Below are 15464 nucleotides of genomic sequence, written 5' to 3'. Positions count from 1 at the left end.
TAGGCATAACATTTGCCCCTACTGTTGGAGACTCCACATGAGAGAATTTAAATTTGCCAAGGTCCTTCTCTACAGAACCAATTCTATGATGCAATCTTTCTAACCTCCGTATTGAATTCATGGCAAAAGAATTGTACATAGCTTGTCTAACCTCCATCTAAAAAATACAGCACAAAATTTCCACATATTTACTCCCAACAAGCTTTGTTTCTAACTTAATGAGTCTGCCATGCCTAAGCCGTAACATGGTTACCTCGTTCCCAAGATTAGGTATGCCCTGGATAGAAAGTAAAAGCTTTACTGCATACCAATTAAAATCACTAAGAGGATATTATAGTGCTTAGATGAACCAGGCAAGAAGAATAGAACTGTAGTGAAAGTAGAGATATTGTTTGCGTTTTCAACCAACATAGAGAGAGATGGCCAATGGGAGCTCTGTAGAATGATGAATTCTATTGAAGCATCAGAAGGTAGAAGAGTTGATAGTAATAAAACTTGCACTGGAGGCCTTGAGGAGATTCAGCATAACCGAAACTTTGCAAACTATTTTCAAAACATAGAGGGCATTTGTTGAGTCAATCTTGTCAAAGGGTTGTTACAAACACTATCTAACTTAGCTACTATAATGGAGAACCTTTGGATAGCCAAAAAGCCCTTCTTTCTAAAACAACAAGAGCAAATGCTCCATTGCATGCAAAAGATTCCTGAACAATTGTATAGAAGGGGACTGAAATTGCAAAAAGGGCTAGTTGCAATTGAAGAGCCAAGTGTTAGGTGAGATTACGTCCCCATGGGGGGGACAGGTGTCAACAGTTGGAAAACTAGGTGGCATTATTTCCATTAGCGAGCAACCCACCAAAGATTACAAAGAAATCCTAGGCACCTTCCTCAAATTTTAGCATAAAAGATAATCACACTTTGTAAGGCTGCTATGGCTAGGCACATATTGGCTCATTTCATGCATGATTGATTGCTTTATTATAATGCATCATACATCATGCTCAATATGTATCAAAAAATAAAATATACAGATTGTGTGCACTCTTAAAAACAACATTTTAAATGACAAACACGAGTATGTCTAGGCTAAAGCATTTCTGTTTGGAGGCAGTGCCAACAAAGGCACTAACGCGCATGATGCATTAACTTAGTGAAACTTGAAAAAATATAATCCAGAATATGAACAGATACTTCTGAGTCTGGTCATACTGGAGAATCAGTCTTTGGTGTTGAATCATCACAATTTTCTGATATTGTCTCTTTTAGTGCCAAGCGTTCTTCCTCGTCTTCCTGAGCAACTTTCTGTGGCACCTGCTTTGCCTTCAGTTTCTGCAGTTTTGCGTGATTGTAGAAACATACACCCAGAAAAGCAAGCCCGTAACCAACCAAATTGATTGTTGTCACCCTATCTCGGATGACAGACCACGAAAACGCAATTAGAATCCAATCCTTTACCACTCCCGCAACATTCATCGTAAGGGCAGACGTCTTTCCAATCAATAAGAACACAGCCAAGTTTAGCGCAAACGCGCACAGAGAATTTCCTCCGAAAATCATGTAATCGAAGTTGAACGACGATCTTTCCTTCAAGACCGGAAACTCCATGAATAGCCACGGGACTGTTAGGAACGCAAAGCAGCAGGGAGCGACATAGTAGAGGGACGTGATCGGATTTAAGGTAATTCCTTTGGACGTGAGCAGAATTTGAATCAGTACAAGCCGAGTCGCCTCAAAGGCCACTGCACCCAACTGAAGCGTCACTCCCCAAACATTGAATTGTGCTTCTCCGTATGCTGCAATGGCGACGCCGATCGAAATGGCGACCATATTCGCCATAGTTTGAGGCACGTATGTGTCTTTCTTGAGAGCAACACCAATGGAATACACGGCTACGGGCATGAGAGCTTTGAGCATCTGGATGAACGAAACGGAGAGGTAGATGTAGGCAGAATTGGAGAACCAGAGGCTGAGGGAAAAGAGACCACCGATGGGAACGATGGAGGATAAGAAGAGTTCACGAGTCATGTCAACGGGTTCGACGAGCTTGAAAACTTTGACGAGGAAGAAAGCAATGACGGAGCAGAAGCTCATATGGATCATGGTGAGGCTGATGGGGAAAGGCCAATCGTACATCTTCTTGTCCAAGATGTACTTGTTGAAGATGATGACAGTGAAGCTGAGGAAGATCCAAATCGCGACATAGACGTAGCTCAAGAGCACCTTGGCGATGATGGAGGTACCTGCCGAGGATCCTTTTCCCATGATGCTCGCCAAACGTTTTGCTCGATTGCTATGTCCACACAATGCCTTCGCAGCTGAAATCTCTCCTGGCTTCCAAGTTCGCTGAATCAAGCAAAACTCGTTCGGTCGAAAGATGGCAGGAAAAATGAGACGACGCTGAATATATCAAGCTTCCGCAGACCTTGCAAAATTCAAAACTCCGTCGATCGAAAGAGAGCAGCAGGCAAAATGAGACGACGCTGAATCAAGCTTCCAGCTCAGACCTCGCAAATAATTCAAAACTGCTTCGCACGGTAAGCTTGCGCAGGCGTCGCAAATCGACAGTTCCTTGGATGGAATTAAACACTGCAGGAAAATTAATGTGTGCCCCTCTGCCGTTCCGCAGCAGCAACTCGAATGGATGTGACCTCTAAACCTCCATTCTCGATTCGAAAGGAGCTGAAGCCTGGACGAGACGGCGCCGAATCAAGATCACCGGGCAAATTCAGAGACGTTCTGTCGATCAACTCGATCGCTGCGAAATCTTTCCATCAAATTGTTGGAGATGCGCGAGATCCAATAATTCTGATCGCAGCGTTCCAATGCTCTTCTCCTCCTCACACTTGCACGATCGTCAATTCTCATCAAAATTGTGCGGGAGATGAGAATTGCGAGGATCGTGCAAGTTCAGGTTTCCAATGCTCGAAGGCTATATATAACGTGGCTCTTCCACGCTCCGGAATGCATTCCCACAAAAACGTGCCTACAACGTGTTATGGAATGCATTCCCTCTCCGCATAAAGTGTCCGAGGAGATTTAATTTCCGCCCTCCGATCCCACCACATTCAGAATCTCAATAGGAGTGCAGGAGGTCGGATTCCCAGCCCGATTTTCCAAAAAGCTGCAGCCATTTGTTGTATGAACACACTCCGCACACACTGCGAGCACCAATGAGCTCGCAACGGCCAGGCTGCGCACATGCCTCTCGCTACGTCACCGTCCGAACTCATCTACACTGTTCAATTGCCCCGTGCGATCTACCACCATTTCACCTCCCCAAAGCCCTCTACATGGGATAATGCGCTGTCGTCGGCCATTCTAGATTGAAAAGCAGTCGAAAAATGACTCGCGGCCGCCGATCTCTTGCCATTTTCAGGAAGCTTTCCTTCCGAAATGGCCTCCCCCCAGACGCGAGGAAGAAGATGCAGGCCCTGGAGCAGAAGATGGAAGACCACACGTACAAAGAACAAGATCCCAAGCTGGCTCAAATGGAGGAGAACCTAGTCAAACAAGAAGAAATCCTTGTAGCCCTATCACTACTCAAAAATCAGATCTTAAACTTGTTGTAGACTGTGCTAGCAAAATCCTCTTTAGAGGAGAGACACTAGCACCTCCCTTTTGAATAGGACTTTCCTTTGGTAATCCCCCCAGCATGTTGGGGATGTTGACTCTGCCTCCGGGCAGCGCTGTAATCTTTCTCTTTTCTTCCAATTTAATATAATCGCAGCTTTTCGGAAAAAAAAAAAAAGAAATGGCCTCCCCCCCTATACATCAAGGTGGTAACACTAGAAATTCGAAGAGCAAGGAATCCGCTCCGAGAGGTGGTTCCTACGAGGATGAAATTGGGCACCCAGCAACCGGTTGGTCGAGAGCAAGTTTCATTGGTTTTCAACCCGTTGCCAATGTCTACAACCGATGTCAGTTTTTGACTCTTGATGAGTGTGGGGGCTTGTTTCCACAGGCTGCGATGCGGTGTTTCTCTTCAAACCTGCTGGTGGCAGGAGGGTTGTTGTCACGCTTCAAAATGTAAAGACAGTAGCGAAGCTATACAAATGAACAGTGAGGAAGATTGGGCAGACTGCAACACCCAAGTGGCAAGATGAGTTCATGGGCCCAAGCTCGCACCCAAGTGCTCAAACACCCATCGCATCCAAATGTGTGATTGCCATGTGAATCAAACAAATGCTCTCACCCGCACCTAGATGTGTGCATTTGGATTGTGGGGAAACAGGACCTAGGAGCAAGAGTGATACTTGTCGGGCAGGGATAGGCGCATATGGAAAGTAGTGATGGATGGGTGCCAAGTGCCGAAGAGGAAGTGGTGGAGTCTATGGGTGATATTAACATATATGGTGGCTGGTATTGAATGGTAGCGCACATGGTGGGCGAGTATTGAATGGTGGTGCATATGGCAGGTGGGTATTAAATGGTGGTGCACATTGTGGGAGGGTATTAAATGACGACTGAGTATTGAATGGTGGGCGGGCAAATTTACTAGCACTCATGGCAATGCGGCAATCATGTTTGTGACATATTCGATCAATATAGACTTTGGTTTTTACCATTACAGAAGCTCGTTTGGTCCAACGGACCCTAGCCGTTGGCAACGCCAAAATAGAAGCACTGCCCAAGCTTATGGGCACTCCCAATTTTGTGCAATGAAGCAAAAAAAGTCCACAAAATTTAAGGATTTCATGTATTTGTTAAGTTGTCCCTATAATATTGGACTTCTATGACAAAATGTTACTTGAATTTGGATTTAATGGGAGATTATCATCGTTCTATTCCAATTGGAAGACTCTCTCCAATTTGTCTCTATTTCCACCCCATAAGCATACAATGTCATCTCATGATGGTGTATCAAATATCAAATCACACATAGGTTAAATTCCCTTAACGAGGGGAGTTGGACACTCTTTTGGGATTACGTTGATTTTTACATATGGCATTCCTATTGTTGAATTCCTTCACTAGATAGATTAAAATAGGCTTGATGAAATTTGGCTTTCCATAATCCATTTTGTGGTGAAACTTGGAGAGCAATGCACTTCCACTTCTTCACCTCATCCACTCAATTGCCTCCACATTCTCCACTTCTCATCTAAGGTCAAGATTTACCTGTCCACATCTAATGGTGTAAATATTCAACAGAGTCCTCTCTCCCACCTTCTCCACTTCTCTTCTAAAGTGAAGATCTACCCATGGGCCATGACCTATGCAATAAATCTTTCACCTATTCCTCTATCACATAATCGTGTTTCCATAATGCAAGTTACATGTTTTAATTGATCTAAAAACATATAGCACTATTGTAGACATGAAAATTCTTACCTAGAATTGAATACAAGGTTTCCATGGATAGTAATATCCATGGAAGTTGTCAACAACAATGGAGATCTAAATGTCTTACCCTAATAGGTTGCATTACAAACAAAGACCAATTATCACATAGGCAGTTGAGGCAAGGGAACATGAGACTCCAAAATATTTGACTTTTTGAGGTATGCATTTATGGATAGTAACATCCATGGCAGTTGTCAACAAAAGTGTAGATTTAAATGTCTTCATTACTACGAACAAAGATGAATGATCACATAATAAGTTAAGACAAAACTAGAGACTTGAAAAGATTTGACTTTTGATGTATGCATTCATGGATAATAACATCCATGGAAAAAATATATATGTAACTTGATCGGAGGTTGCATTACAAACAAAGATCAATGATCACATAAGACAAATGTCTTAACTTAATAGGAGGTTGCATTACAAACAAAGACCAATGATCATGTGAATCAAATGTCTTAACTTGAAAGGAGGTTGCATTGCAAACAAAGACCACCAATGATCACATAATACCAATGTCTTAACGAATAGGAGGTTGCATTACAAATAAAGACCAATGATCATAGAAGCACTTGCGAGAAGAGACCGAAAGGTTTGACTTTTGTGGAATGCATTTCCAATCATGATGTGCTATTATCATTATTAGAACATCTTCAATAGAATGGATGATACAAATACTTAGTTATTTAATTAAAGCAATGTCTTGGAAAATTTTCATCTATTGAAGGAGGTTTGCATAACATTAAGGGCTTCCCCCTTTTAGGCCCAATTTCTAGAAATTAAGGAATGACATAAAGTTGCCAACTTGGAGTGGACCAACTCTAAATCTTGCCATTGGATCTCTTTGATTTTTCATAAGAAATAAAGAACAATATTGAAGCACAACTTGATCAGAGGAATAATCCAGATCATATATATTTGCAACACACCAAACTTTGCACTAGATCCTAGATTTTAGGTAGATTCCAAGACTAAGAGATAGCCATTGGTGGAAGGTGTGAGGCCATCCTCAACCTACAAATGGTCATTTCGTCTCTTCTTGAGGTGGAGTCCAACACACTGTGTTGTAGCTACTCGTTCATTGGTGTTAAGATCCTTCTCACTTGAGTAATGTTCTCTCTATATAGGGTCCTTAGTGTGTATTTAAGGTTGTTTGCCTAATGTAAGACAGAGAGGAGAGACCACATCATTTGGTATCAAAAGCCTAGCTAGGGAGGGTGGTCTCCTTTTCTCATCCCATAGAAACAATGTTCTACTCCTCTTGAGCCTACAAGCTAGAGGTCCTTTAGATGATGAGGAGGATAATTCCTCTATGTGGGCAACCCAGTATTGCATAATGGGTGTGAGCACATGGCAACATGGGTTGTCCCTTGTGTGACCATTGTGTTTGGATGTAAAAGCTTTTGTGATGATTTTTTTGTAATCTAAAAGTTGCTTTCTGGCAATAGACATGATAAAGAAGAACAATCAAAATAAGTGCATAGAGTGTAGTAAAAATATGCACATAAGGCAAATATAGAGCTAGATTAGTTGTTGCCTAAGGAAAAATATGTAAACCATGAAGAGACCTTTGCACCAGTTGCAAAGATGACCATCGTCAAAAGTCTAATTTCTTTGCGACTCATTTTGATTGACCTTATTCCATCCATAGTGGATGTAAAAAGAGGCATTCTTAAAAGGTTGTCTAGAAGAAGTGATCTACATGACACAACTTGAAGGGAGTTTTGTAAAGGCAAGAGAAAAAAGTTTGCAAATTACTCAAACCCTAGTATGGATTGAAGCAAACATCAAGGGAATGGAATATTAGGACTCAAAATTGTTTTTTTAGTATGAAATTTCAACCCTAGAGATCCATTACTTTACATCAAGAACAAAACAAAAATATTACTTTTGTTGTGCTCGATGTTGAGGACTTATCATCACAAGCTCAGATGCTAGCTCATTTCAAAAGTCAAATGTCAACTCACATTTGAGTTTGAGATGAAAGATAAAGGATATCTCCATCAGTTTCTTGGCAAAAAAAATATGTAGAAATGAAAATGGCATCATGTTGCCATAGAGAAAGCACAACCAAAATGCCTTGATGCAGTTTTCAATTGCAGGATTACAAAGCCTTTCCATGGTAATGACACAAGCAACATACAACTAGCAAAGAATCCATTTTTTTCATTCCATAACAAACCACATTGAGGTGCATTATCATTTCATCATAGAAAAAGTACTTAGTGGTGAGAGAAATCTTGTTCATGCTTTGACACAAGAACAAGTTGCCAATATCTCCAAGAAGACACTCTCCCTCATCAAATCATCTACTTCCAAAATTTGTAACTTGGTATCTTCCAAAATTAGCTTAAATTTAATACACGTGATTATCTAGTCAAAATCTTCACCTTAATGAAGCTTGACTTTGTATACACATTTGCAACCTGTGTGTTTTTTATCAGATGGAATATTTGTCGATGGCTAAGTACAATTTTCAGGAGAGCATTGTATTCTTATCCTTGACATGATGTCATTTCAAATATTTGGTTACTTCTTTAAAGAATGATGGTTCCTTCTTGATTTCAATGACTTTGCACATTTTTGTTTACTTTTTGTCATGCAAAGACCTTGTAGTGTCATGTAACTTTCAAGCATTCCAATAATGGCTATGATGGTCAATGGTTTCCTAAATCTTTACCTCCCTTTGCTTTTTTTAGTCATGATATATTGGTAGATTGTCACTACAAGAATGTGCTAGTAAGGAAATCCTTTCTATCTCACTAGAGCGTTTGACATTGTAGGCACCAATGTCTAACACTAGAATGCTCAACATTGTAGGCACCAACACGGTTGTTGAATTATTAAAATATGATGATATTTAGCTAATAATGACATCTTTGGAGGCAAGAAGTCTTCTCTGATGGGGTCTTAAATGTGGTATGTCTTTAATTCTTCTTCATTGTGTAAACCATGAAAGCACATGGTAGATTTGGCATCAAGTTGATTTCTAAGCTCATCTGGAATACAAACATAGGCAAAAACTCTAAGGGTGGGTGCACTATTGGTGGATCCCTTGATGAGCTTAATGGAAGCAATATACTGGTTGTCTACCTTAGAAACAAGTTGAGACTTGAGTTAGAGAGAGAGCTTCTTCTATCATTTATCCAGCTTTGCAAGGTTCAAGAAACCATCAAATGTAGTGAGGTCCAAGGTTGTATCAATCTTGAAGCACTTGACCAAGTGAGTTCCTTGAGAACTTAAGTGGGAACCTCAAATACAAGCAATTAAATGTGTGTCCGCCTTAAAAATAGATTGAGACTTCAAGTAGATAGAGAGGCTCTTCTCCCATCGATCCAACTTCCCACGGTTCAAGAAACCTTCAAATGTTGTGAGGTACGAGGTTGTATCAATCTTGAAGCACTTGGCCAAGATATCTCCTTGAAAACTTAAGTGGGAATCTCATGGATGAGAGGATCCTTCTTGTAATGAAGAGTTGGCTCCTCCATGTATAGTAGAGCCATTGCCTTTTTTGAGAATGTGAGTTGGCTCCTCCATGTATAGTAGAGCCAATCGCCTTTTTTGAGAATGTGACATCCACCATTTCTTGCTCTATTTAGTACTTGCTAAGGAAGGGAGTTTGGAGTGCCACTTGAATGCTTGGTGGTCCCTCTTGCAAAGTGAGCTAGCTGGTCCATTGTTCACATCACTTTCCTTCTTGAGGTTGGAGACTTTTTGTTAGAGCGCTAAATGCCCATCTTCAACTTGAACTTGCATGGATGATTGAGCAACCTTATTTACTTGATATCAAACTTCATCTTGAACACCCGAAGTCCCTAGGGTCCATTCAAATACAATAAAACCCCTCGCGATGGTGGATTGAAGAATCCCATGCCCCTACTACCCAAGTTTTGGACAGTTAGTGTGTAAACACCCTTACTTTCACAAGCTAATCTTGCAATAGTGCATGGGTTAGTTATCCTCCACACAAACCCTCCCAATACTGTTGGGATATCTCGAGGTGTATGCCTCAGGCACACCTTATGTTTCTATGTGTGAGTGCTAGAGGCACAGTTAGGTGCCCACAAGCACAGTTAGGTGGTGGAGAGCCACATAGGATGATTGAGAGAATCTAGGAGCAGATTGAGGAGATGATTGTGGAGCTCTGAGGTCATTAGTGATGTCAATGAGCTTGTATGAGGTGCCTACTTAAGGACCTCACTTTTCTTCATTCTATAAGCAAGTATTCTGATTTTGTGTCCACTCTACTCTTTCCTTTCAGTATTCCAACATGGTATCAGAGCCATTTGATCCCCCTTGAGCCCATTTTTGCCACATCATCATCTTCTTCCTCTTCTTCTTCTTCACCATCTCTCCCTCTTCTTCCAAAAATTTGCTTGAGCTTGTTCTCCTCTGATTCTCACCCATTTCCCACGCCCTTCCAGCTGGAGATCCCTCTTGTTAGGGCGAATTTCGGGCTGCAAGCAATTCGAGAATAACCCGCGCTGCTGGTCGCCATTGCACGAAAATCGTCGATCCTTCTTCCTGCAAGTTCTCTGCGCCTGCTCTGTCTTTGCCTAATTCCTTCCAGGGCAAGCTTCTCCATACCTAGAGCTACCTTGTGCTGAAATATGAGCAGCAATGGCTGCATATTGAAGGAGAAAACAGAGAAAAACCAGTCGACATTATTCAAGAAGGTGAAGGCGACCTGACGCATATTTTCACCTCTTCTTCCCAGAGGATCTACTGTGGTATACCAGCTTTCTTTTTCCTCAGAAAGCCCCCTTTCTTTTGCTTTGAAGAGTGTGATATGAGCCCTCCAAGTTCAGCTCTCTAGTTTTGACAGTTTTGACATACTTTTGAAAATGATGCTACATAAAATGCTACTCTAGCATTTCTGGTCTTTTGAAGTTTTCAATAACTTCACTACAAGTGTTGCTTCAGTTTTGTTTTGACTTGCTAGACCTGGTTGTGATTGGAAAGTGTTTATTTCATTCACTTCTATGAAGCATGCATAGCATCATTGTTTGAAAACTAGTCACTACTATTTGCTACATCAAGTGCCTATACTTTGGAGGTATTTCAATTCTTTTTGCCTTGTAAGAGAGATAGACACTGCCCAATATCTGGGTTAGACCCTCTCATGGCTACTTTATATAATCTTGAGAAGTTCAATGGAAAGGGCTTCCATACATGGCAAATGAAGGTAAAATTTGCATTGATGCGGGAGAACTTATGGGGACTTGTCAAACCTACTCCTACCGCTTCTTCTACGGCCTCAAATGCTGGAGAATCTTCAGCTCCGACACGACCGGCAAGGGATCCAGCAAGAGAAGAAAAAGCATATGGTATAATTGCTTTAGCTTTGGGTGATGATTACATACATCATATATCTGACTTGGAGTCTCCATCGGAAGCATGGCAGAAGCTAGATTTGATTTTTGGTGCAAGCTCTCACATATCTAAACTATCACTTAAAATCTCTTTCTTTGAATTAAAGATGGCAAGTGATACTACTTTAGCTGCTCATGTCAACTATATGCGGAGTCTTATGACTCAGATAGCTTCTATCAACTCTCCTATCACCCCTGATGATGCTATGGCAGTACTACTTAAGAGTATGCCTGAAAGTTTTGATCACATTGTAAGCACTTTGAAGAATCTTCCCAATCCAAACCTTGAAGGCATTATCTCAGCTCTCCAAGAAGAAGAAAGACATATGGAGTTACGGAAAGGCAATGACACTGCTTATGTTATGAAATTCCAGAAGGGCAAGTATTCTCCTTGCAATCACTGTGGAAAGACAAATCACCTTTCAAAGGACTGCTTCAAAGTTAATCCATGCAAGCACTGTGGCAAAAACAACCATAGTGAGAAGTTTTGCAGAAACAAAGCAAAAACAGAAAATGCAAATCTACTTACAGTGAATGAGCCTCCACAAGATGAGGCATCCTTTGAAGATTATGCATTTTAACTCATCTCTATGTATGCTCCAGATCTCTCTTTTTATGTCAAGGTACTCAGCCTGGATAGTCCTCCAAAATGAATGAAAATAAATTATTGTGTGTTGTGTGTTTTGTAAACACCTCTGGTCACCTTATGATGTAGGCCATGTGTATGTTTTGTTCCATGGTACCTCCTGCAGACATTGTGTGCATGTACATGCAGGGGAGATAACCATTGGAAGGTCTTTTTGTATCCCTTTCTGTTTACCTTTCACCCAAGGGAACCCTTGCTAGCATGATAACCTAGCCATAGATTAATCCTTGACCACCATGAGATGGCATGAGAAACTATGAGACTAGATGTATCCATGACATAGCCTGAGGCATTCCCTTGAGGGGGGGTTTGTTGGGATATCTCAAGGTGTATGCCTCAGGCACACCTTATGTTTCTATGTGTGAGTGCTAGAGGCACAGTTAGGTGCCCACAAGCACAGTTAGGTGGTGGAGAGCCACATAGGATGATCGAGAGAATCTAGGAGCAGATTGAGGAGATGATTGTGGAGCTCTGAGGTCATCAGTTATGTCAATGAGCTTGTATGAGGTGCCTACTTAAGGACCTCACTTTTCTTCATTCTATAAGCAAGAATTCTGATTTTGTGTCCGCTCTACTCTTTCCTTTCAGTATTCCAACAAATACCTCAAAGGCTCACAAGCCACTCTTTGATCATAAGTATCAACTTTGACATTACTCCTCGAGGTGGAAACTACCAGATGGCAGAGAAAAATGCACACATGGAAGGAGTACGGATGTAGGGCAGCAAAAAAAACAAGCAATTGATCATATTTATGGTAGGCATGCATCCACATTTCAGCACCAAAATTATTCATAGCATTGCCAGGTGAAGTACCCACTTTAGTTATCTCCATGACATATACACCTCTGCATTGGTGATTCAAAATTTGAGCTTTAGGGAGTATGATCATGTGCATCTAAGATGATTTTGGAGAGTTGGGGGAATTTGCGATGATGCCATAGGCTGAACCCCTCTACACCTGCATTTATTGTGGGGTGGAGTGCTTTGAGACATTGGTCCTCAAAGTTGAAGGGCTTCTCAAAAGATTACCTTTGACTTATTCTCTTTAATGGGTATTTGGAATTCGACTGCAAAGCAACTTGCTTGCATGAGAGTGTTCTTTATTCATACAATAGAGATCCAATACTCTACCACTCTAGGACCTTTACATTGGTGTGGATGATGGATTTGCTCTAATAAAACTTCTCTTTTTTGGCACACCTTTCATGGGATTGTACTTTTATGGAATAAATTGCGAGCTAGTTTCTCTCTCTTACATTATTTCAAATGTAGCCCCATTTGTGAATATTTTCTTGGTGTGGAAAGTGTTAGTAAATGAGGAATAAGTTGGTAGTTGACATGTTTGTAATAGCAAGTCTTTATGCAACAAGTACTCATGTTATTGCTACGTATGCAAAACTTTTTCATGTTAGGCCTTATGTATTTGTATGCTATATTTGAGAAAATTTGCCCTAACTTCCACTTGTTCAATGCTAAGAACCTTGCACTTCAATGGTGCATTGTAATTTGCCAAGGTGAAACGTCCTTGAAGAGGGTAAGTGAAGAGTATGAAAGATATGTGACCACAAGTAAGTATGAAATATATATGACAAGTAAGTATGTTCTTCCTTAATGGGATTACAAGGTGTAACATGTTGCACAAGATCTGTGACCACAAGTATGTTCATCCACAAGTAAGTATGTTCTTCCTTAAGCATGTCCATCCTTAAGGGGATTGCAAGGTCTAAGGTGTTGTGGTAATGAAGACTGAGGGGTAGGAGGTGGTTTTTGGGAACCCATAAAATGTCTACCGATCACACTCCTTTTGAGTTGGTGTACAGTACTGAGGTAGATTTACCACTAGAGATAGAGATTCCCATCTTGAGGTTGGCACAAGAAAAACGAATCACAGAAGATGAACATGTAGAGGCCAGGTTGGTACAACTTGATAAGTTAGATGAGACCTGACACCCTGCACTACATCAAACAGAGATCCAAAATAGTCAAAGGGCCCACTTAGATGCTAAGATTTGCAAGGGATGGGAAAGACACTTTGCTGAGGGAGATGCTATGCTATGCTTTGATAATAGATTGGACCACCAAATGGATAAAAAGTTCCTTCCAATGTGGACCGGTCCATACAAAGTCATTAAGGAACATAGCAATGGGTCTGTACAAGTTTAGGAACTGCATGAGCCATATGGCAAGAAGGTGATCAACAAGTGTTAACTCAAGCCCTTCTTTGTGTGTGATGGTCCCAGGCATGGAAATGCTGTGCATTCCCTGTCGAGGGGGGGGAGTTGTTATGGATAAATTTGACCAAGGTAAAAGGCATAAATATGTGTGTGTGCTTGTATGTGTGGCAATAGTATAATAAAATATGGTGTGCATAGGGCTCAGGGTTGAGGTGGCAGGTGCCACCCTTCCACCCATAGGTGTGTTGTACATACTCCATGGTAGTAATATTATAAAATTTTGAGGTGGCATGGTTCCTCCATGTGCCACCCCTCCACCTAGTGGCCCCATGCCTGCATTTAGTGATACATGGCCCAAGGACCATGGGAAAAGTAATGTAAAATAGGTGGAGATGGATATTATATTGGATTATTCCCTCCATGTAGGATAGGCCCATGTGGGGGGGGTGTAGATAGTCCAAGAATGCAAGTTAAATAATGGGGAAAGTAGGATGAGGTGGCAAGATTCCTTGTGCCAACCCTCCACTTGTCCTCCTAGATGTTTGAACATATTATAAAAATGAGGAGGGACCAATGGGGTATCTTAGACTTGGGATATGGGGTTTGATTTATGTGGGAAAATGAGGCAAAGTGTTGTCACACACAATTGAGAGTGTGTACTCACCTAGCCCACATGGGAGATTCCTCCAGATACACCATGCATGTGGGAGGATGCATTTATTGGGAGAGACCCCCTCTCTTGGCTATATAAGGAGGGGGCTATTCCTTGATGTGACACACTCATTCTTCTATAGCCACCATGCTAGTATTTTGATTTCCCTCATCCTTCCTTTCAAAAAAGCATGACTCTCTTCCCTTGATGTCTCCATCTCTCCCACCATGTACATGCTCCTCTACACCCTCTCCCTTCCTCCTTGTCCCATAGTGTCCCTCTTCATTCCCACCCCTCTTAATCCCTTTTTCCCTCCCATGTTAATGCTTCTCCCCTCATATTCCCTTTCCCCCATGTCTCTCGAGCGTCGCCATGTCTAGATTCTAGCCTCATGCCTTGCTCTTGAGACCAAGACTTGCAAAGAAGCTGTCCACTTGTTCTAAAGAGTAATGAACACGTGGGTCTCCATTAATCACATTGTCTATTATCCATTCTTTGTCCTTCTTTATAAGCTCAATATGTCTAGAGACCTTCTCAAGAATGTATCTAGAATCCTTTACATCTCTTTTAGAATCCAACCTAATGCATAGACATCTGCTACTCGAGAATAGCATACACTTTTTAGTGGATTATGTAGTTTTGGGGCTATCCACTTCATTCCACACCGCCTTTGTACTTCTATTGCAACTCGAGCTTGGAAAGTTTCATCACTCTCTTTTTCATTCTTTCTCATTACGTCAAATTCCACTCTATCCTTTGTGACATCAAGTGCCCTTCCCCAATCTATGATGCCTATTCTAGAACCCCCACTAGAAGTGAGGTCCAGGATGATGTTGCTTGTATGCAAATCGTGCCATGCATCCATTGTCCATCATGTAGTGCATGCATTCCTTGTACAAGGGCATGCAAGAAGCTTGGTAAAGCCTTACCAAAATTGCAAATTTTTTCAAGGTCCTTTGGTGCAATCTCCGGTTCAGGAAGCTTCCCTTGAAACCTTTCAAACTTTCTTTTTTCACTTCCTTTTCTATGGATGTATCTATTGTAACTCCCCTTGCTGAATGGAAGTTTAAGCATGAATTGGTGCAAGCTTCCTCCATTAAAGAATGGTGTAATATTCCAAAAAGGTCTTACACTAGTGGCTGCAATCACATGGACAAGAACAGGATGCATAATGTGCATCGATTATTCTCATCGTGCTTTACTAGCTTGCCTAGAGAGAGAGAGAGAGAGAGAGAGAGAACAATCAAATGAAGGGCCAAACACCAACGACTTG

At 41.4% G+C, this 15464-nt stretch overlaps 1 pseudogene; it reads right to left on the bottom strand.

Annotated features, from left to right (window-relative positions):
* Positions 1–1203: 1203 nt before the first annotated feature.
* LOC147879684 (putative sugar phosphate/phosphate translocator At2g25520 pseudogene) lies at positions 1204–2262 on the bottom strand (annotated as a pseudogene).
* Between the last annotated feature and the right edge of the window lie 13202 nt (positions 2263–15464).

Source organism: Dipteris shenzhenensis, chromosome 33, assembly GCF_047967505.1.
Source record: "Dipteris shenzhenensis isolate YYH24624 ecotype China chromosome 33, Dip_SZ_1.0, whole genome shotgun sequence".
Classification (NCBI taxonomy): Eukaryota; Viridiplantae; Streptophyta; class Polypodiopsida; order Gleicheniales; family Dipteridaceae; genus Dipteris; species Dipteris shenzhenensis.
Note: the sequence above shows the minus strand (reverse complement) of the source record. Positions and strands in the feature narration are given on the sequence as shown.